At 40.9% G+C, this 24,787-nt stretch overlaps 1 pseudogene; it reads left to right on the top strand.

Moving 5' to 3' along the window:
* The window catches only part of LOC139382609 (uncharacterized), a 113,031-nt pseudogene that overhangs the window by 35,842 nt on the left and 52,402 nt on the right, over nt 1-24,787 (top strand).

The raw sequence follows: 24,787 nt of genomic DNA, 5'->3' as shown, positions 1-24,787 counted from the left end.
ATTGTCTGTAGACCCTGCCACATACGTCTCATGTCTGAGCCATTGAATTGCGACTCCACTTTGTCTCTGTACTGACGTTTTTCCTGTCTGATTGCCTTACGGAGTGAATAACTACACAGTTTGTATTCAAACATATTCCCAGTCACCTTGCCAAGGTTAAATGTGGTGGTTCGCTCTTTCAGTTTTGCCCGAATGCTGCCATCTATCCACGGTTTCTGGTTTGGGTAGGTTTTAATAGACATTGTAGGAACAACATCCCCTATACTCTTCCTGATGAACTCAGTCACCGTGTCCGTGTAAACATCAATGTTATTCTCAGAGGCTTCCCGGAACATATCCCAGTCCGATGATCAAACCAATCTTGAAACATGGATTTCGATTGGTCAGATCAGCATTGAATAGACCTTAGCATGAGTACTTCCTGTTTGAGTTTCTGCCTATAAGAAGGTAGGAGCAAAATGGAGTCGTAATCTGATTTGCCAAAGGGAGGGCGGGGGAGGGCCTTGTCATTTTGAAAAGGCGAATAGCAGTGATCTAATGTTTTTCCTAAGCGAGTACTACAGTCAATGTTTTGATAGAACTTCGGTAACGTTTTCGTCAAATTTGCTTTGTTAAAATCCCCAGCTACAGTAAATGTGGCCTCGGGATATGTGGTTTCCAGTTTGCATAAAGTCTCGTGTATTTCCTTGAAGGCCATCGTGGTATTGGCTTGAGGGGGAATACACACGGCTGTGACTATAACCGAAGATGCCATGGCTCTCTGAAGTCTCCAAAACTACACATCCCAGTGTGTATTGACTACTAGTGAATTCTCCAGGCTATCAGTAAGATATTGGGCAGTTCATTCTTATTAACTCAAACACCAATAAATGAGAGTGTAGTGACAAATATATTCATGACTGGTGACAGGAAGGGTTTTTGCCATAGCACCCTTATTTGTTGTCACAACTTGTCAGTCTCCTAATATTTCATTTTTTAAACCACTTTTGACAAGCAACTTGTCAGTCTCCTATTTGACATATATTCTACAAAATGCCATAAGAACAGTATTGGCCTGAAGTGGAAATATAATTGTTTGATTTAATTCCTTTCAGTAGTAAACAATACTCATTTTTGTGTACAGTCACTTACTGTAGAAATTGTCTCCCTCTATATGCAGAACATGTATTTACATTAGGGATAATCTTACCTTCAGGGAGAACCAAACCAACTCCTTTTATCCATTTACAAAATATTAGTGACCAACATTGGCAATCGATATGCAAATGCAGCAGCAACTCTTCCTGGGGTCCACGTAAAATGTACAAATACATGACAAAGTACAGAACAGTTATAGACAGGGACATTAAACAAATTCAAAAAATATAAAACATAAAAAAATATATAAGAAATACAAATAAATTAAGATATATACACTACCGTTCAAAAGTTTAGTATCACTTAGAAATGTCCTTGTTTTTGAAAGAAAAGCTATTTTTTTGTCCATTAAAATAACATCAAATTGATCAGAAATACAGTGTAGACATTGTTAATAAGGATGTAAATGACTATTGTAGCTGGAAATGTCAGATTTGTAATGGAATTTCTACATAGACGTACAGAGGCCCATTATCAGCAACCATCACTCCTGTGTTCCAATGGCATGTTGTGTTAGCTAATCCAAGTTTATCATTTTAAAAGGCTAATTGATCATTAGAAAATCCGTTTCTCGCATGGAATAGCCTTCATTTCTCAGAACAAGAATAGACTGACGAGTTTCAGAAGAAAGTTCTTTGTTTTTGGACATTTTGAGCCTCTTAATCGAACCCACAAATGCTGATGCTCCAGATACTCAAATAGTCTAAAGAAGGCAAGTTTTATTGCTTCCTTAATCAGAACTACAGTTTTCAGCTGTGCTAACATAATTGCAAAGGGTTTTCTAATGATCAATTAACCTTTAATTTAATTTAACCTTTCAATTAACCTAAAATGATAAACTTGGATTAGCTAACACAACGTGCTATTGGACCACAGGAGTGATGATTGCTGATAATGGGCCTCTGTACGCCTATGTAGATATTCCATAAAAAAAATCTAACCCTACAATAGTCATTGACAACATTAACAATGTCTACCCTGTATTTCTGATCAATTTAATGTTATTTTAATGGACAAAAAATGTGCTTTTCTTTAAAAAATAAGGACATTTCTAAGTGACACCAAACGTTTGAACGGTAGTGTATATTGGAAATGTATACAGTCGGGCAAAAAAGTATTTAGTTAGCCACCAATTGTGCAAGTTCTCCCACTTAAAAAGATGAGAGAGGCCTGTAATTTTCATCGTAGGCACACTTCAATTATGACAGACAAAATGAGAAAAAAAATCCAGAAAATCACATTGAAGGATTTTTAATGAATTTATTTGCAAATTATGGTGGAAAATAAGTATTTGGTCAATAACAAAAGTTTATCTCAATACTTTGTTATATACCCTTTGTTGGCAATGACAGAGGTCAAACGTTTTCTGTAAGTCTTCACAAGGTTTTCACACACTGTTGCTGGTATTTTGGCCCATTCCTCCATGCAGATCTCCTCTAGAGCAGTGATGTTTTGGGGCTGTTGCTGGGCAACACGGACTATCAACTCCCTCCAAAGATTTTCTATGGGGTTGAGATCTGGAGACTGGCTAGGCCACTCCAGGACCTTGAAATGCTTCTTACGAAGCCACTCCTTCGTTGCCCGGGCAGTGTGTTTGGGATCATTGTCATGCTGAAAGACCCAGCCACGTTTCATCTTCAATGCCCTTGCTGATGGAAGGAGGTTTTCACTCAAAATCTCTCGATACATGGCCCCATTCATTCTTTCCTTTACACGGATCAGTCGTCCTGGTCCCTTTGCAGAAAAACAGCCCCAAAGCATGATGTTTCCACCCCCATGCTACACAGTAGGTATGGTGTTCTTTGGATGCAACTTAGCATTCTTTGTCCTCCAAACACGACGAGTTGAGTTTTTACCAAAAAGTAATATTTTGGTTTCATCTGACCATATGACATTCTCCCAATCTTCTTTTGGTTCATCCAAATGCTCTCTAGCAAACTTCAGACGGGCCTGGACATGTACTGGCTTAAGCAGGGGGACACGTCTGGCACTGCAGGATTTGAGTCCCTGGCGGCGTAGTGTGTTACTGATGGTAGGCTTTGTTACTTTGGTCCCAGCTCTCTGCAGGTCATTCACTAGGTCCCCCCGTGTGGTTCTGGGATTTTTACTCACCGTTCTTGTGATCATTTTGACCCCACGTTGTGAGATCTTGCGTGGAGCCCCAGATTGAGGGAGATTATCAGTGGTCTTGTATGTCTTCCATTTCCTAATTATTGCTCCCACAGTTGATTTCTTCAAACCAAGCTGCTTACCTATTGCAGATTCAGTCTTCCCAGCCTGGTGCAGGTCTACAATTTTGTTTCTGGTGTCCTTTGACAGCTCTTTGGTCTTGGCCATAGTGGAGTTTGGAGTGTGACTGTTTGAGGTTGTGGACAGGTGTCTTTTATACTGATAACAAGTTCAAACAGGTGCCATTAATACAGGTAACGAGTGGAGGACAGAGGAGCCTCTTAAAGAAGAAGTTACAGGTCTGTGAGAGGAGGAAATCTTGTTTGTTTGTAGGTGACCAAATACTTATTTTCCACCATAATTTGCAAATAAATTCATTAAAAATCCTACAATGTGATTTTCTGGATTTTTTTCTTCTCATTTTGTCTGTCATAGTTGAAGTGTACCTATGATGAAAATTGCAGGCCTCTCTCATATTTTTAAGTGGGAGAACTTGCACAATTGGTCCCTGACTAAATACTTTTTTGCCCCGCTGTAGTTGATCCAGTTGATCCAATAGTCCACCTATTGCACTAACCAGAGAGGTTTGATCAATTGCTGTCGAAGTCATTGTTGATCTAGGTATTGGTTTCAATACACCTCCCCTAAACTATGCAGATCATCATCAAGGATCAGCCTAAGTGTGAGGCTGCAGGGGAGGGGCTGGGGTAATCCCATCTCTAGCCATTAGCAGACAGAAAGAGAGATAGAAAGCAGCATCCCTGGGTGAATCCCACTCCACAGTTAATCATCGGCCTCAATTATTAACACATAGTTAAATAGACAATTTGTATTCATCACCCTAGCCATAGACTGTTCACTCTGCTACCGCACAGCAAGCGGTACTGGAGCGCCAAGTCTAGATCCAAGAGGCTTCCAAACAGTTTCTACCGCCAAGCCGTAAGACTCCTGAACATCTAATCAAATGGCTACCCAGACTATTTGCATTGCCCCCCCCCCTTTTACACTGCTGCTACTCTTTGTTGTTATCATCTATGCATAGTCTCTTAATAACTCTACCTACATGTACATAATACCTCAACTAACCGGTACATTGACTCTGTACCGGTACCCCCCTGTATATAGTCTCTGCTCTTTAATTACTCATTCATTTTATTTCTTATTCTTAACCGTATTTTTTTTAACTGCATTGTTGGTTAGGGGCTTGTAAGTAAGCATTTCACTGTAAGGTGAAATACCTGTTGTATTTGGCGCATGTGACTAATAACAATTGATTTGATTTTATTCTAGGGGCGAGTACCTTAGCTTAGGCCTCTCCCTTTAGCATCACCTCTGGCTCCTATACTAGGTGTCAGCCCTGGCTCTGAAGACATGCATCCCTATAGCCTTTCGTCCACAGATGAACGGACAGAGCTGTTGAAGACAAGTCCTGAGCAATGGGGCAAGAAGGACATGATTGACTCACAAATGTGCCGCTCCTTTTACAGAACCACTGGAGACATTGATTCTCTGTGTTGCTCCTTTCACCGTCTGAGGTCTCATTCGGGGCTAAATAGACTAACTTTGTTTCTAGAATGTATAAATTATCTCTCCCCTTTTTTAGCAAAAACAATTGTCAGGGCAGCAGGGAATGATAAATGGCTAATGGCTATTGGTAGACCATCAGTCATATAACCTCTGCTCCCCAAGGCATTTTAACTCCTGGTCTGGGTCTTTGCTTACCTCCGTATTTTCACATCTCATAAAAACTGCTTAAGTTAATCTTCAGAAACATTTTTCAATAAAGCTATTGGGATAGTGGAGAAACCCAAGGTCTTCTGACTGGGCAGTAATTAAGCATTGACCCATCTTTCACTTTGATCTCACTATGCTGACTGGGAGATGGCAGTCATTGCTTCTTTCTGTCAGCACTGCATGGGCTTTGTGTTCAGCTGTACCAGAACTAGAAGTAGGAGGATGATATAATGTAGGTAGATTGTCTGAGGTTTCTACTCTTCATCTATTACCTTCTCTCTCTAACTTAATAGCACACCTCCATAGCTACTCTGCCTGGACTATACACTTCAACATGTACATTTCACACCCAGACCCTTCATGGAGGAAATTAAAAGCAAACATTGGAGCCATTCCCTGGGTAACAGTAGATGAGCAGACTTCCTATAGTCTAACCTTTCCCTCTCTCTCCTGCTCCTTCTCTCCTGCTTGATAACCTTAAAGGCTCCCTCCAGAGGAAGTATCCACCCCTATTTCAAAGGAATTCCTGTCCTAGAACAGAAGCGCTTGTTGAGTTGAACCTCTGAAGAATGATGCAGGCTCATACATATTCACAATTTGGGGTGTGAACGCTGTTGTGAATTCCATGTGAAGTGTAGAGAAGCAACAACAAATAAGGCTCTGACAGCTGTCAGTGTAGCTAGCTAGCATGCTAACCTTATTATTATTATTTTTTAATTATTATTTGTACCTTTATTTAACTAGCTAGCTGTTATCTTTTGTTGCTGTTTTACATAGTATTCAAAATATTAGTTAGCTGGCTATGGCTGCTTCTGGAGATGGATTTGAAAAATAAGTGAAAATTAAAAAACGATCCAATGGATTATGTTATTATGTTAATTATCTGGTAAAAAGTGGAGGTGAAAAATATGTTTGCACCAACTATTTTAATCCACTCCAGGGCTCATAAGCCAAAGTGGACTTCGAAAGGCTGTTTGGCTCAACTCAGTCACAGATAGAACAATGAGACAGATATTTCACTGGATGTATAAATGTGAAGCATCCGCTTGCCGTTTCCTCTCACTACCAAAAATGGTAGTGAGAGGAAACCCACTGGCCGGCATTGGGAGAAGATGGAAAGAGATTGATTTTGGCTGACATTCTGCAAATTTTCTCATCGATTAAATATTTAATCTCAATACAGTTTTCTGTTCCCAAACTAAAATCTTTATAAACAGAGAGGACTACGTTTTTTTTAAACGCGTTGTTTCGGAGTGCAAAGGCTTAGGAAATGCCTACACTTCACAGAGTAGGCGTTCCCTAATGTAAATTTGCAGATGCTGCCAATAGGATCTCGCTAGCTCGTGCTTAGCTCTGCCCACCTCCCGGTGCGGTACATTCCAGCTCCTCGTATCGGCGGGCTAGAGTGGGCATCGAGCCAGGTAAGGGTGGGCAGGCTCGGTGCTCAAGAGCTCCAGTGCACCTGCACGGTTCAGTCTATCCAGTGCCACCTACATGCACCAGCCCTCCGGTGGCAGCCCCCCGCACCAGGCTTCTTGTGCGTGTCCAGAGCCCAGTACTCCCGTGTCCTCGGCCCAGTACCACCAGTGCCGGCACCACGTACCATGCCTACAGTGCGCCTCGCCTGTCCAGAGCTACTAGAGTCTCCCGCCTGTCCAGAGCTGCTAGAGTCTCCCGCCTGTCCAGAGCTGCTAGAGTCTCCCGCCTGTCCAGAGCTGCTAGAGTCTCCCGCCTGTCCAGAGCTGCTAGAGTCTCCCGCCTGTCAAGAGCTGCTAGAGTCTCCCGCCTGTCCAGAGCTGCTAGAGTCTCCCGCCTGTCCAGAGCTGCTAGAGTCTCCCGCCTGTCCAGAGCCGCTAGAGTCTCCCGCCTGTCCAGAGCCGCTAGAGTCTCCCGCCTGTCCAGAGCCGCTAGAGCCGTCAACCAGCCTGAGCTATCTCTCGGTCCTGAGCTACCCCTCGGTCCTGAGCTACCCCTCGGTCCTGAGCTACCCCTCGGTCCTGAGCTACCCCTCGGTCATGAGCTGCCCTTCAGTCCGGAGCTGTTCCTCAGTCCGGAGGAGTTTCCTCAGTCATGAGGAGTTTCCTCAGTCATGAGGCACCCCTCAGTCCAGAGGCGCTCCTCAGTCCAGTGGGGCCCTTTGTTAGGGTTCCTAGGCCAAGGTCGGCGGCGAGGGTTGCCACTCAAAGGACGCTAAGGAGGTGGACAAAGACAATGGTGGGGTCCACGTCCAGCGCCAGAGCCGCCACCGCGGACAGATGCCCACCCAGACCCTCCCCTATAGGTTTAGGTTGTGCGGTCGGAGTCACGTTCTGACCATAGTTCTTTTGTGTTTTCCTTGTTTTAGTGTTGGTCAGGACGTGAGCTGGGTGGGCATTCTATGTTGTGTGTCTAGTTTGTTCGTTTCTATGTATGGCCTGATATGGTTCTCAATCAGAGGCAGGTGTTAGTCATTGTCTCTGATTGGGAACCATATTTAGGTAGCCTGTGTTGTGTTAGGTTTTGTGGGTGGTTGTCTTCTTTCTGTCTTTGTGTCATTGCACCAGATAGGACTGTTTCGGTTTTCACGTGTATTGTTTTGTATTTTGTAGTGTTCTCGTTTTTTTGTCTATATTAAAGATGTTGAACACTAACCACGCTGCATTTTGGTCCTCCTCTCCTTCAGCGGAAGAAAACCGTTACAGCACGTCATCTCATAGGGGAAACACATAGCATTGACACAGATACCCACAAAGTTCCCACTTTGGATTTCCCACTTCAAGCCCAAATACTTCATACTTTGACTAAAACAATGACCTATCAACTTAAATTTTTGCACAACATCAAGCTCTGGGTATGGTCTTTCATCTGGAACTTTGCTGTTGTGGTACTTTAAAAGCTGTCCGGACACTCAACAGTGGTGGGTGTTTGTTTACATCTAAAGGGAACACTGTCTGTTTACAGTTAGACAATAATGTAGGGGCAAGGGCTGATTTATTCAGGCATCAGGGCTGTTAGGGTATGCATAATGCATTTAATTTCGAGGGAGAACAATAGGGGAGAGTGGGGTAAGTTGACCCACCCCTTGTTTCTAGGAAACCATACACAAAATGTATAATGTGACCAAATATTTAGGAAGATGTCATAATTTCATCAAGTCTGTGGAGGAAGAAACCAAATGGAAAAAGTTGTAAGTTAGGTAAAAAAACAAACAAAGTATGTACTCTGGATAAGGTAAGACCCAAGCGCAGACTGTGTGAAGTAACAATGTTTATTGTAACACCAGGGGCAGACAAATGACAGGTCAAGGCAGGCAGGGGTCGATTATCCAGAGTAGGCGCAAAGGTACAGGACGATAGGCAGGCAGAGTTCAGTAATCAAGGGGTGGAGCAAAGCTACAGGATGGCAGTCAGGCTCAGGGTCAGGCAGAGTGGTCAGGTAGGCGGGCTCGGAGTCAGGTCAGGCAAGGCAAGGATCAAAACCAGGAGGGTGAGAAAATAGAAACTGGAAAAAGAAGGAGCTGAGACACAAACCGTTGGTAGGCTTGAACAAACAAGATGAACTGGCACAGACAGACAGAAAACACAGGTATAAATACCCAGAGGATAAGTGGGGAAGATGGGTGCCACCTGGAGGGGGGTGGAGACAAGCACAAGGACAGGTAAAAGAGATCAGGGCGTGACAAGGTAGATTTAAGATTGTTTTATACATCATTTGGGGTCTCTGTAATCTACAATATGAGGTCCTAAACCGAGCATTAAAGTGCATCCTTGTAGCTGTGTTGACTAATATAGTTAAAATGTTTGCCATGGGGTAAGTTGAGCCAATGGCCACACTTTATGATTACATTTGGTCAGTTTTATGCATAATATGCAGAGTAGTTTTGTAATGTCTCATGCATATGAACTCAAGTGCATTTTTATTGTTACAGAGTAGACTTAATCATGCCCGGTGTATACAAACGTAAAACAAGCAGGGGTCTATCCCCCCTTAATGTTCTTGAGAGTGCAGCCAAGGAAGTGAGAGAAGGGAAGAAGTCCATTCAAGCAGCAGGAAGGGATGAAAAAAAATGGTCAGAATGACACTGAAGAGGTACATTGTCAAAAAGGAAAATGAACATTTACCTGTGCGAAAGAGAAGCTTTAATAGAGTAGCAAGGCACATAAGGTCTTATATGATGACATGGAGTATGAGCTTGCTATATACAGTTGAAGTCGACGTTTACATACACTTGGAGTCATTAAAACTTGTTTTTCAACCACACCACAAATTTCTTGTTAACAAACTATAGTGTTGGCAAGTCAGTTAGGACATCTACTTTGTTCATGACACAAGTAATATTTCCAACAATTGTTTACAGACAGATTATTTCACTTATAATTTACTGTATCACAATTCCAGTGGGTCAGAAGTTTACATACACTAAGTTGACTGTGCCTTTAAACAGCTTGGAAATTTCCAGAAAATGATGTCATGGCTTTAGAAGCTTCTGGTAGGCTAATTGACATCATTTGAGTCAGTTGGAGGTGTACCTGTGGATGTATTTCAGGCCTACCTTCAAACTCAGTGCTTCTTTGCTTGACATCATGGGAAAATCAAAAGAAATCAGCCAAGACCTCAGAAAAACAATTGTAGACCACAAGTCTGGTTCATCCTTGGGAGCAATTTCCAAACTCCTGAAGGTACCATGATCATCTGTGCAAACAATAGTACGTAAGTATAAAAATACCATGGGACCACGCTGCCGTCATACCGCTCAGGAAGGAGACGCATTCTTTCTCCTAGAGATGAACATACTTTAGTGCAAAAAATGCTAATCAATCCCAGAACAACAGCAAAGGACCTTGTGAAGATGCTGGAGGAAACAGGTACAAATGTATCTATATCCATAGTATAACGAGTCCTATATCGACATAACCTGAAAGGTTGCTCAGCAAGGACGAAGCCACTGCTCCAAAACCTCTATAAAAAAAAGTCAGACTACGGTTTGCAACTGCACATGGGGACAAAGATCGTATGTCAGGAATTGTGAAAAACTGAGTTTAACTGTATTTGGCTAAGGTGTATGTAAACATCCTACTCCAACATCAAGATTTTTGCAGACTAGTTTCATGGGCTTAGTAGCCTCAAATGCAGAGAACTTGCTTACAAATTGGCATATTGAACAACATCCCTGTCTCAGACAACTGGTCAGGAAATGGAAGGACAAGTGATATTGAACAGAGATATCTATATCTGAATGTAGGCATACATTTAATCTATACAATATACCACACCCCTATTCCATGAATTTAACTTTAACCAACCAGAACTATCACCCACTTACCTCAAGGCGTCTCAATTTACGCTGTACGCATATGTGGGAACTCCTTCAAGACTGTTGGAAAAACATTCCAGGTGACTTCCTCATGAAGCTGGTTGAGTGTTTGCCAAGAATGTGCAAAGCTGTCATCAAGGCAAATGGTGGCTACTTTGAAGAATCTCCAATCTATTTTTTTTTGTTTTTTTTGTTTAACACTATTTTGGTTGCTACATGAGTCCATATGTGTTATTTCATAGTTTTAATGTCTTCACTATTATTCTACAATGTAGAAAATAGTAAAAATAAAGAAATGAATGAGTCTGTGTCCAAAACGTTGACTGGTACTGTAAGTGTGGAGACGGTGCGTTAAATTCCTGATGAAGCTTTAGTGTTCTTATAGATTCAAAGGAAAGACAATGTATTTCATTGAGCCTCTTTGTCTGATTAATTAAGTTGTAATACACAATGAATATATACTGTACAGCCTGAGACATTTGTGTGCAAAATTATGTAAATGTTCCTTACAAGCTAGAATGTTGAATAAAATTACATTTAAACTTGCTCTACCGTTTGTCTGTGTGATTTGTCCTTCTGCTGCTCGAAAATTTAGACCAAATTTCCACAGAGTAGTGTTGTTAACCTGACTTTCACTATGCTGGTCTGTATATCAGTTTGTACTTACGGTTTTTATTTGCAATGCTGATGCAATTTGCATGTGACATACACTTGCACAATATGGCCTGACCAAAACGTAAACACATCCAGCTGATTGCAAGGAAGCTTGTTTCGGTGGTCTACGTTCGGTTACATTCGGCTGTTTTTTACACATTGTTCATCAAGTGCAATGAGTCAAGAAGAGATAAAAAAAATACATGCAACAGAAACTACAAGCGCCACAAAAAGTTGGGTAAACAACACTTTCCTGTGGATACCCTATCTCCACCTCCTAAAGCCAGAAGGACCAACATCATGTACAACCGGTAATGTAAGTAATGTCAAATATAATTGTATTGAACATTCTGGCTTATAGATACTATTGTCATTACCAACATTTCCGTGGTTGGAACGACAAGCGAGCGAGTTTGAGAGTTGCAGGTGTAAAATTCAAGCAATCGATCCAGCGAGATTTAAGTGACACAGGAAAGAGATGTCTGAAAAAGACAGATCCTCAGGTGGGCGGGGCATGCGTGTTGCTAATTGAAATGACGTGGAAACGACATTGATTCAACCAGGTTGTGCCCTGTGGGTCGAGCTACATTCAGATTCTGAAATATCTTCAAGATATGTTTTGAGTTTCTCTGTTAGATATCGTGTCTCTAAATTGTTGTTTGCATGCTTTTGTTTGGGTTTTTGTTGACCTGAGTTCTCATTGGATGTATCAGGCGATTCAATATCATCACTCAAATGCAATCAGAAAATGTCTATTGACCCTGTTAACAATCCGCATGACATACACACTGTAAGGACCGACGCTGGAGAAGAGAAGCAGTTACGCAGAGTTGAACATTTAATGTAGAACAGACATCAAACAGGACAGGAACAGCGTCAGCACCGGGATACATAACGACATATGAACATTAATCCTGAAGCAGGGAACAGAGCTTGGGAATAGACAGATATAGGAGAGGTAATGACACAGGTGATTGAGTCCAGGTGAGTCCGATAATTGCTGATGCGCATGACGGGGGACGAAACCTGTGCGTAATGATGGTGGCAGAAGTGCGTAATTCTGGGGAGCCTGGCTCCTTCGAGCGCCAGGGAGGGGGACCGGGAGCAGGCGTGACACACACACATGACAATAATCCCTGATATCGATGCATTTCCTATATGAAACCGACATGAAATGGATCCAATTACAATTTGAGGGTTTTTGCATGGAATGACTTAATGAAAGCCAGCTGGATGGGGGAAATACACTGCTTATGCCAATATTTCTGGACACATCAATCAATATACAACTGCTGACAGTGCAAATAAGCTTGGCATTGCTCCACTTGTGATAAAATTGGTATTGATCATGAACTCAGTAGGGAAGACAAATTGCATTGCATTAAAGCCACCCTACTTTTCCTTGGATGGGAGCAGATGCACCCATCCACTTAGAGCGCCAAAGAACAGTTGTTAAGCCAATCACTGTGCACATTCTGGTGAAGAGGATTCTCCAGAGAAGGGACTTCGCCCAATAAACGCTTGGGCTTCACTGACCAAATGGGGTCTATCTGACTGAACAACAGTGAGGAACATGACTAGCAATTAGGGGACACAACAGGCTAGGATGAAGGGAGGCAGAGGAAGAGCGAACGACAGAGACAGCAGACAGCCCACAGAGCCTTAAAATAGTTCTGGGCCCAGCATGGCCCAGGGAGGGCTGTCAGGCTTTCCCTGTGTGAGGTTTCATTATGCTGTCTCGGGGTTGCTGGCAGTGCCCATGCTCACAGGATTAAATTAAGTTTCCTGCCATAGTCATGAAAACACTAAGAATGTCCCCAGGCTCTTTTGTCACATTGTTAACTTTGAGAGTGCACAGATAGGCACACCAGTGTTGGATGTAGGATCTCTGGATACAGGGCAGTATACAGAGAGGAGAGAGGTTATGTAGGGAGGGTAAAGGTTAAGGCACACACACAAGACATGCACAGACACATGCACATAAACACACACAAACACCCACATACCATCCTCAAGGTTATGTGGAAGGCATGGAGAGAAAGTGCATGGACATATAACCAAGCTCAGCTAATACCGGTCTAACTGTCCTGATATTGAGGACGACAGAGATAGCAATAAGGCCTGGACTGTGTACATCACTGTGTGTCAATCCATATGGAGATGTTTTTCCTTACATGTTCAGAATTATATCAATCAGTGTTCTAAGGCACTGCATCTCAGTGCTAAAGGCGTCACCACAGACCCTGGTTCGATCCCAGGCTGTATCACAACCGGACGTGATTGGGAGTCCCACAGGGCGGCACACAATTGGCCCAGCGTCGTCCGGGTTAGGATTTTCCCGGGGTAGGCCATCATTGTAAATAAGAATTTGTTCTTAATTAACTGACTTGCCTAGTTAAATAAAGGTCAAATAAAAAATGTATTAAAATAATTTATGTACAACAACAAAAAAGCATTTAAATGTGATTATCAATTAAATAAATATTTGCATGTAGCAGTAAATAATCTACCCCTTGACCTTTAAACATCAGCATTACATTAGATCTAGAATGAACATTGAATATTGCCATATAAGTAAACCCAAAGCAATTAAGCCAACAAATTAAACTCACATTATGATGAGAAAAACAACAACAAACCATTAAGATCCATTCCACGATTGATGATCTAGCTAAGTAATTTCTTTGCTATAGACCAAATGTCCCCACCATATTTGCAGTGGAGATACATTTCCATGATAAACTAATCTAAATGAATGAATTAAAGGAAGATAACATTTTGGTTAATCAAAGACAAGTATTTATCTGTGAGAAAAGCCAAGAGCATTCCCCTAATGATGTCACTGATTGAACTATCTTCTTTGTCAATAACTACATACGTAGGATCTTAATTTGATCATCCTGTTGCAGGATACATTTTCTGAAATGCAGGAAATCAAAAACGTGTGGTACATTTGGTTTGAAAAAGCCTTCTGAAGTTTTTAATTTCCACATGAAATTTCAGACTTGATTTTCGCACATGAAAAATGTATCAGCCCCTACAAAAATGTCCATTGAATATAATCCATGTAATAATTCACATTTCCTGTTGCTGCATGATCATTTTCCTGCTGTGGCAAACTGGCTAAAATTCAAATAAAATAATATTGTATTTGTCACATGCTTAGTAAACAATGGGTGTAGACTAACAGTGAAACGCTTAGTTGCGGGCCCTTCCCAACAATGCAGAGAGAAAAAATAAATTAAATAAATACACAATGAGTAATGATAACTTGGCTATAGACACTATATAACTATTTATGGCTTGGGGGTAGAAGCTGTTCAGGGTCCTGTTGGTTCCAGACTTGGTGCATCGGTACCGCTTGCCGTGCGGTAGCAGAGAGAACAGTCTATGACTGATTCTACTTCTGTATGAGATTTGAAAGACATTCAAGTCACACTTATAATGACATTTCATGTGCCAGAAATAGGTTCTGAATGTCACGCCCTTAGAGTCTCTGTTTTTCTATATGTTTTGGTTAGGTCAGGGTGTGACTGGGTGAGTACTCTAGTTGTGTGTCTAGGGTTTTTGTCACCTAGGGGTTTTGTATGTCTATGTTGGCCTGATATGGTTCCCAATCAGAGACAGCTGTTTATCGTTGTCTCTGATTGGGGATCATATTTAGGTAGCCATTTCCCCATTGTTAGTTGTGGGATCTTGTCTATGTTTAGATGCCTGTCAGCACTAGTTTGTATAGCTTCACGTTTTGTTTGGTTGTTTGTTTTTGTTAATTCATTAAAAAGAGAATGTACGCATACCACGCTGTGCCTTGGTCCGATCCTTATGACAAATGTGACACTGAAGTGCTGAACTGGTCTCACCAAATCTCATTCTTTCATCGCTCCTGATTTATTGTGGGAATTTTACACTATTTGAATGATATATTCTTACACCTTTCAAATGAAATATCATGTGCTGCTAAAACAATGTTTTCACATAGTAATAACATTAGCACATAATAGCAGTGCCACAAAATTCAAATAATATTAGCCTCATATCCTTGTTTCCACCAGTTTTCTTTCCCATCATTCCATGTGCAGTTTATCTTGTAATTTAAATAGATGGACTGTTTGTGTATTTAGATTCCTAAAGGGGTTGGAGAAGACCCACAGCGCATGCCATATTTATGGAATAGATAAAAGGGTCTGCTACCACGAAAGGAGTGCTCTACATCAGCTGTCAGCATGCAGAGTTTGGCTCACTACAACACAATACAATGGTGTTGTTATCATCCTCTGTGCCACACTTTGCATGTGTAGTATTAGTATTATTACTGTATTAGTTCACAGACAGAGTGATGATTTTAGCATGTAAATCTTGCTGGGGAAAAGCCACTACACAACACAACACTAAATAATACTTTAATTGCACTATAACGGTGACAAACATTAACCACAAACTGTTAGGGCCTACAGAAAGCTGTGCCAACAGTAGAGCTTTCTTTTCAGCACCATGGAGTGAATCCTTACCTCCGCTGTACCTGGCTATCAGCGGACCCTTGACTGGCAGCGAAACAGTTCATTCAGCCTAATTTTCTGCCTTTTTAAAAACCATAGCTAATATGGCTGACTTGCTTAAACAAATTTGGTTACTACTGACTCCTTGTGAATTTGTGTAAGTCGTTAAGAATCGCATTCTCCTTCTATAATAACGAATGCCAAAATTAGTTTTGAGTTTTGAACCATACACAAACATTATTGCATTTATGTTCAGTGAATTCATAATGTTTCTTCTTATATCATTAACACTTAACTCTAAGTATAAGCAAGTGCAAGCAAACAAGCTGCGAAGAGGTAGGCCTATTCATTCAGCACTTTCAAAATGGACACCGACAGAAATTCTGAAAGATGTTAGTTCAGATAAATTCAGCAAGATGTTGAGGCCTTAACTTTACTGTTCTTTAAGTCACCACACACAGAGAGAGAGAGACACGCGGTTAGCCTACCATTTGCAGTAATTTATTAGGCCTATGTGGTCTAAAAATGAAGGAAAATACAATCATGAGGGTCCACTTTTATATACAATATACCGACGCACAGACAGTAGATTGTGCAAACAAAACAACCCTCGCAACATCAACTGGAATTACATGGGTCTATTATGGAGCATTTAGTTGAAAACAAATATTTGAATGAGAAGAGACTGTCACTGGCAAACATGGTTACAGACACAACATTATATAGTATCTCTTCCTCGTCAAGAAAAGAACATGAGCTAATTATAATACACAAAGTAAGAAAAACAATGAAATAATTCCAACATCGCCTAAAATTATGAAAAAGATACTAATGAGATTGTCCTATAGAAGCAATAGGCCTACAACAATTGAGATGTACAAACTATGACAAAAGGGAATGATGAGCAGATAAGAGGTAATCCATCATTAAGACATTAATGAGCGAGCTAAAATGTATGTAGTCAATATAGCTATTGGTTCATCACTTTTGAAATGTACAGTAACATAATTCAGAACATGGGCCGTTCTTACAGTAGTCTCTCTGTACACTAAGTCAGAACCATAGGATAAATAAAGGGGGCATATAAGCAGACAAAGTAAGCTCTTACAATATTTGATGATGACATTTTTCTAAAACAGGCTATAGGCTACATGTGCACCACCATGTCAGAACAGTAGGCTAATTTCAGAGGGGGATCGGAACCAAATTATTATGGTGAGGCACATGGGCTATTAACAGCTTACTACACAACATACACTTAGTATTACTTTCTTAGCTACTGTATACATATCTCCCTGGCATATTACATAATTTAGGCAGCAGCATACAATACTTTTCTTTAAGACTCACCGTTGTTGTGCTGCGCTCACTTGAACAGGAAGGTGGCGTGGCAGATCAAACTAGTGTCATCAAAGTCTGGAATTCTCTGGATTTATGGTGCTTTCAAGACAACTGGGAACTCGGAAAAAAACAAGGTCTAATCATTATGTCAGTGATCTTCAGGTCGGAGCTCCAGAAAGAGGCCCGAGTTCCGGACTTTGAATTCTGAGTTGGATGACCATTCAAAACTCATTTTCCCAGTCAGAGCTTGTTTTTCCGAGTTTCCAGTTGTCTTGAACTCACTGAAGTCTGAGATTGCCTAGTTCCGAGTGTCCAGTTGTTTTGAACGTGGCAGAACGTTATGCTGGATTGGCCCGGGTATCCTGGAAGGATTTTGACCTCATCCCGTCAGTAAAGGATGCCTGGTTATTCTTTAAAAGTGCTTTCCTCACCATCTTAAATAAGCATGCGCCATTTAATAAATGTAGAACTAAGAACAGATATAGCCCATGGTTCACTCCAAACGTTACTGCCCTTGACCAGCACAGAAACCTCCTGTGGCATAATGCATTAGCATCGAATAGCCCCTGTGATATGCAACTTTTCAGGGAAGTTAGGAACCAATATACACAGTCAGTTTGGAAAGCAAAGACTAGCTTTTTCAAACAGAAATTTGCATCTTGTAGCACAAATTCTGAAAAGTTCTGGGACACCATGGAGAATAAGAGCACCTCCTCCCAGCTGCCCACTGCACTGAGGCTAGGAAACAATGTCACCACCGATAAATCTACAACAATCAAGAATTTCAATAAGCATTTTTCTACAGCTGGCCATGCTTTCCACCTGGCTACCCCTACCTTGGTCAACAGTCCTGCACCCCCCGCAGCAACTTGCTCAAGCCCCACCCGCTTCTCCTTCACCCAAATCCAGATAGCTGATGTTCTGATAGAGCTGCAAAATCTGGACCCATACAAATCAGCTGGGCTAGACAATCTGGACCCTCTCTTTCTAAAATTATCCGCCGCAATTGTTGCAACCCATGAGTGACAGAACACTGAGCCAATCACGGCACAACTAGAGAAGATGACCAATGCCTACGGTCTGTATTTTCTACTGAGCACTGAGTTAGGCTGAAACAACTACATTTTGGAGCTGCCTTACTCACGAAAGCAAGAAAGAGACCATGTTTGTATGCGGCTTTATTCAGTCAATAAATGTGTTTTTACATTGTTGGCTAACTGATATGTGATACGAATTAATGCCAAATTAACTTGCAAAACAGAAGATAAAAATCTAATTTAAAAAATCTATATTTTTTAGCTAAAGTGCCCCACCTAGCCTGAATGACAGGTTCCCGCTGTATAGACAAGCTATGACCAATTATGATAGTAATAAAACAGCATATGGGTGTTGTTCATTCAACTGTTTTCTACAGTATTTAAACTTAGCTCATACATGCATGAGGCTGGTTAGACCAAGAGGTTGTATTTTGCAATAACATCCCACAAGGGCATGCAGTTACTTTTCAGGAATGTAAGTACCTTGCTCAAAGGCATATGGACAGAATTTATACGTAGTTGGCTCGGGGATTTGAACCAGCAATTTTTCAGTACTGGCCCAATACGCTTAACTGCTAGGCTACCTGCTGCCTCTCTCAGTTAGCTCTTGTCTTTGTTCCTCTGTTCCTCCACTCTTCTGCAGCGTAAGGTTCTTTCTGCTGGAGATAAAAAGAGAAGCTGTCTATTTATGGTCTAACAGCTTCCTCTGGCTCCGGTATTAAAGAGGAGATTCTGAACCGTGTCTGAGCCAGGAGCACCTGACTTGGGACCAATGCTTTTATCTTACCTGGGAATGAGAGGAGCCGTGCTCACACGCACGTACAGCGCCCACACGCGCACGCACACACACACACACATATGTACACACACACCTCTGAAATAGACACTCTATGCAGCCCACTGAGGGATGAGCAATGCTCAGAACTAACTAAGCAAATACAATCATATACAATGCTATCCCTTAAAATACACTATGGAGGTCACACTTCATGTTTACAAACACGAAGGTGAGATATGAAGGATAAGTATGCAAAGTTATTAATGAAGAGCAAAGCCTCCTACATTATCATCATAAACTCATTGTGGGGTACAAGACATTTAGTACCTTTGAGAACTGGGGTTTCTCATTGGCACATAGTGAAAATGAACGTCTTTTGCCTTCTCTTTTCATGTATGATAATGAGGACGATATACATATTTACAATGACAGCCTACACCGGCCAAACCCTAACGACGCTGGGAAAATTGTGCTCCACCCTATGGGACTCCCAAGCACAGCCAGTTGTGATAGCTTGTAATCAAACCAGAGTCTGTAGTGACACCTCTAGCGCTGAGATGCAGTGCCTTAGACCGCTGCGCCATTCGGGAGCCCATATGGGTCTCACTAGATGGAAATGGATAGATATTTCCTCTGGATGAGGTGATGCCCTCATCAGAAGGACACAGACAAGAAGCCTAGGCTACATTTGTAATCATTCTCCTTTGCATCTGTCATCACTCTTCAGGGACTTCACTGGCACTCTGATGACAGTCCCGGTCTCAGGATGCTACAGTATCTATAGGAGGACAGACTCATTGTAATGGCTGGAAAGGAATTAATGGAACTGAGTCAAACTTACGGTTTCCATATGTTTGATGTATTTGATACGGTTCCATTTATTCCATTCCAGCCATCACAATGAGCCCATACTCTTATGGCTCCTCCCACCAGCCTGCTCTGCTGTACACCCTTACAGTGAAAACCAACTACAAAGGCACTGAGAATATCGCTCATCCGCAATTCCTCCTTGTCCAATATTATTTCTGTTAAAGAAAAATATACAAAGAGATGAGTGTGAATGGGAGCATGCTAAATGTGGGTGAAATCTTTCCTTCCCTATTGAGTGAATGGAATTTGCCATTGCTTAATTTCTGTCCATTATGTTCAGAAATAAACATTTACAGCTTTGAAGCAAATTATAATGATTATAAAGGGGGGTGGGGGGGGGTGATGGTGCAGTAATAGTGGATGTTTTCATGCCAATAGGCCTATATGCAATGGCATGCAACAATCCCTTAGCAGAATTGTTTGGGGAAATGTCTTGATTGTCAAACAGTCAATATAGCTAGTCATAATATGAATTACCATATCCTTATAACACCAAGAAAACTGTCCTAAAGAAAGATCCCTTTAAACACAATTGTCTCTCTGACTCTACCAATTCAATCTAAACCCTGCGACTGAAGATTTGCCAAAGGAATTCTAGTTGATTCTAAACAAAAAAGGCAAATACAGTTTTATGTCTGAGTTCACCTCAGAGATTCTGTAAAGCCATAAAACTCAAACACTCACGCGTGGTGAGATCATGCGGAACTTTGTACAATTTACTCTCATTCAAATCAAATCAAATCAAATTTATTTATATAGCCCTTCGTACATCAGCTGATATCTCAAAGTGCTGTACAGAAACCCAGCCTAAAACCCCAAACAGCAAGCAATGCAGGTGTAGAAGCACGGTGGCTAGGAAAAACTCCCTAGAAAGGCCAAAACCTAGGAAGAAACCTAGAGAGGAACCAGGCTATGTGGGGTGGCCAGTCCTCTTCTGGCTGTGCCGGGTGGAGATTATAACAGAACATGGCCAAGATGTTCAAATGTTCATAAATGACCAGCATGGTCGAATAATAATAAGGCAGAACAGTTGAAACTGGAGCAGCAGCACGGCCAGGTGGACTGGGGACAGCAAGGAATCATCATGTCAGGTAGTCCTGGGGCATGGTCCTAGGGCTCAGGTCCTCTGAGAGAGAGAAAGAAAGAGAGAAGGAGAGAATTAGAGAACGCACACTTAGATTCACACAGGACACCGAATAGGACAGGAGAAGTACTCCAGATATAACAAACTGACCCTAGCTCTCTGATGCAAGTGTTCAAACATCTCAACACAACCTATAGCCTAGTCTTGAAATCAAAGTAAAAGTGTAAAAAGTACTAGCCTACATACAGTACCAGTCAAAGCTTTGGACACCTATTCATGTACTCATGGCAGGGTTTTTCTTTATTTAGACTATTTTCTACACTGTAGAATAATAGTGAAGACATCAAAACTATGAGATAAGACTAATTTAATCATGTAGTAACCCAAAAAGTGTTAAACAAATAAAACAATATTTTATATTTGAGATTCTTCAAAGTAGCCACCCTTTGCCTTGATGCAAGCTTTGCACACTCTTGAAATTCTCTCAACCAGCTTCATGAGGTAGTCAGTCACCTTGAATGCATTTCAATTAACAGGTGTGCCTTGTTAAAAGTTAAAAGGTGGAATTTCTTTCCTTTTTAATGCGTTTGAGCCAATCAGTTGTGTTGTGACAAGGTAGGGTTGGTATACAGAAGATAGCCCTATTTGGTAAAAGACCAAGTCCAAGTTATGCAAAGACCAGCTCAAATAAGCAAAGAGAAACGACAGTCCATCATTACTTTAAGACATGAAAATCAGTCAATGCGGAACATTTTAAGATCTTTGAAAGTTTCTTCAAGTGCAGTCGCAAAATCCATCAAGCACTATGATGAAACTAGCTCTCATGAGGATCGCCACAGGAAAGGAAGACCCAGAGTTATCTCTGCTGCTGAGGATACGTTCATTAGAGTTACCAGCCTCAGAAATTGACAATTAACTGCACCTCAGATTGCAGCCCAAATAAATGCTTCACAGAGTTAAAGTAACAGAAACTTCTCAAAATCATCTGTTCAGAGGAGACTGCGTAAATCAGGCCTTCATGGTCGAATTGCTGCAAAGAAATCACTACTAAAGGACACCAATAATAATAAGAGAACTGCTTGGGCCAATAAACATGTGCAATGGACATTAGACTGGTGGAAATCTGTCCTTTGGTCTGATGAGTTCAAAACATACCTCCAGGCTGTGTAAGGGCTATTTGACCAAAAAGGAGAGTGATGGAGTGCTGCATCAGATGACCTGGTCTCCACAATCATCCAACCTCAACCCAATTGAGATGGTTTGGGATAAGTTGGACTGCAGAGTGAAAGAAAAGTAGCCAACAAGTGCTCAGCCTATGTGGGAACTCCTTCAAGACTGTTTGAAAAGCATTCCAGTTGACTACCTCATGAAGCTGGTTTAGAGAATGCCAAGTGTGATCAAAACTATCATCAAGGCAAAGGGTGGCTACTTTGGGTGGAACACTTTTTTGGTTACTACATGACTCCATATTTGTTATTTCATAGTGTTGATGTCTTCACTATTATTCTACAATTTAGAAAATAGTAAAATAAAGAAAAATGAGTATGTGTGTCCAAACTTTTGACTGGTATTGTATGTGTCAAGATAGTCATATACACTGTCGTTCCTGCGCGCTGCGTATGATGCGATGTGCAATGATGAAATAATGACTTCCATTTTAAAAAAAGAAAACATTCATAAAATGCCTCCCGCTGTTTTAATTCATGACCTAACGTTTGTCAGAAAGAATCAGAAGCCCTGTTTTTTTTTATTATAATAATTTTAAAAAAAGCTTTCACAGTCTATGAATATTTCAAGAAGTTGGGTGGTGACTTGTGAGACAAATTTGCCGACGGCATTCCTATTGGTTTAGTGGGAACGTGATGACACTGAGGACTTCGGCATAATATTTTATAAAGCGTCTCTGTCCGTGGTGAGCCATTGCGAAAAAGACGACAGTTAACTCCTAATAGGTGAACTCAAGCGTTGGAAACCGAGAGCAACCTCGAGATTACTACTGTACATCATGAGTGAGGTAGGATAATTTTTTATTGTGAATGAACATTTTTAGAATGGAGAAGTATTTACACACGAGCACAGCTCTTGTGTGAGTGAATAGCCTAGTTCTGAATAAATTGATATACATAAAATAGGTATCTTTCAATATTCCTCATGCTCCATAACCGACTGATTGCTACAGTACTACCAAATTATGTGGTTTATTTACCTTGAATCCACTGATGCTGCGAACTGACATGATTCACGTTTGCAGAATTGGTTGCTGCACCATAAAAGTCTGTACTATCCTCAACTCAACTGTCGTTTACAAATGTTTAAATGGGTTTACGAGTGGACTAAAAAACTTGAGCCTACCCTTCATTCATGGGTACTTAGTTGCAATATAACCACGAAACTCTTGTTTATGACTTTACAATAGATATGTCAGAAGCCTAATTATTTTTCGATTAAATGTGACATATAAGCGGGAACTGTACCAATTGGAACAGGTTTTAAGTAATTGTTGCATGGACACGTTAATTCCGGGTGCCTAGAGTATAGTAATTAATTTCCAGTCTTAGGCTAATGAGTGTATTGAGAATATCACAGTTCAAAATGTCTTATGAAGAATAACTTTTATTAAGATACAATGTCAATGATTCCTCACCATGAATTGCAATGGCCAATATACTATAGCACCATGTAAACATGTCTTAATTTCCTTGAGGAACAAATAACTTGATGACTGCCATTAATATGTTTCCTATCACTCATTCGAGAACTAATTATCTTTTCCTCTCAATTCATATAAGCTACTGTACCACTGGCAGTCTATATGTTAGGTGATTACTGAGATGGTTACTGGTTACTGGCTACTCAATATACAGCAAGGTCATAGGCAACTAGAGCACTTCCAACTTCACAGGGGTTTACAGCTTGGAATGGGAAACTGCTGTTAGGTTTTCCCACAGCTAACTGGCCTCTGATCCTTAGTCACAGATGTTCTAGTTTGATTCATTTCAAAGTGGTTGGAGGGGGATATTAATAGCCATTTTTGCTGTCAGAGCAAGAACATTTTATCAGGCAGAGTTTCAAAGTTCGTTATTGAATATTCACACATTGGTGGAGGTCACCAATCCCTTTTGCAGCTATGGTGTTAATAGCTTGCCTATATGTGACAATGTCATAAACTTTAGTGTTAATATAGTTTCATAATGCCATCAACTTTGGCACTGTGCACATTACAGTGTTAAAGGTCCAATGCAGCTGTTTTTATGTCAATATCAAATTATTTCTGGGTAACAATTAAGTACTTTGCTGTGATTGTTTTCAATAAAACATGTTTTAACCTTTATTTAACCTTTATTTAACTAGGCAAGTCAGTTAAGAACAAATTCTTATTTTCGATGACAGCCTAGGAACAGTGGGTTAACTGCATTGGTCAGGGGCAGAACAACAGTTCTGGGGATTCGATCTTACAGCCTTTCGGTTACTAATTCAACGCTCTAACCACTAGGCTACCTGCCGCCCCTTAAAATGCTCAATACTGTTGAGCGATTAGTGCTTTCTGAGGTCGTTTCGGTTGAATTATGCAAAAATAATTACGGTTTTTGATTTCGGTATAACATTTTATTTTTTTACATCAAAGACATGAAATATAGCTTTTTTTAGGTAGCATTCAATTGCCAAAACTTTGAAAATATTCCATTGTCTCTGTTAGGTCTACATTGGGTAGACATCCATAGGAAAATAGGAAATTACTGTAAAATAATACAATATTTCAGTTGTGTATAGTACTTAATTTTTATTTGATTACTTTATTATCAAAAAATTCCTTAAAGTCATCTCATCTCTGTTCAGGCAGTAGCAGTCTGCCAGCCAAACCTAACGTTATCTATGTGCTCCCCATACTACACTGTCTTTAGTCATCCTATTTAGCTAGCCTGTCTAATTAGCCTATGCTGCAGAGCTGTCAGATGTAATTTTTTAAAACTAATTCTTCAAAGTAGACAAGGCATACTTTCACAAACTGTCTCTGTCCCTCTCGTTTTTGTGTTGTGTACATTCCTCGCTCATGCGGTCTGTTTCTAACCTAATCTAGCAGGCATAAAAGTGTATCCGTCCAGAGATCTGTATATAATGATGGGATGCTCATGTCGCCGCCCTAAAAATGGGAGTCGTTGTCCCAAAGACGGGAAGGCAGGCGACAAATTTAGG

This window comes from Oncorhynchus clarkii, chromosome 24 (assembly GCF_045791955.1).
Source record: "Oncorhynchus clarkii lewisi isolate Uvic-CL-2024 chromosome 24, UVic_Ocla_1.0, whole genome shotgun sequence".
Taxonomy (NCBI): Eukaryota; Metazoa; Chordata; class Actinopteri; order Salmoniformes; family Salmonidae; genus Oncorhynchus; species Oncorhynchus clarkii.
Note: the sequence above shows the minus strand (reverse complement) of the source record. Positions and strands in the feature narration are given on the sequence as shown.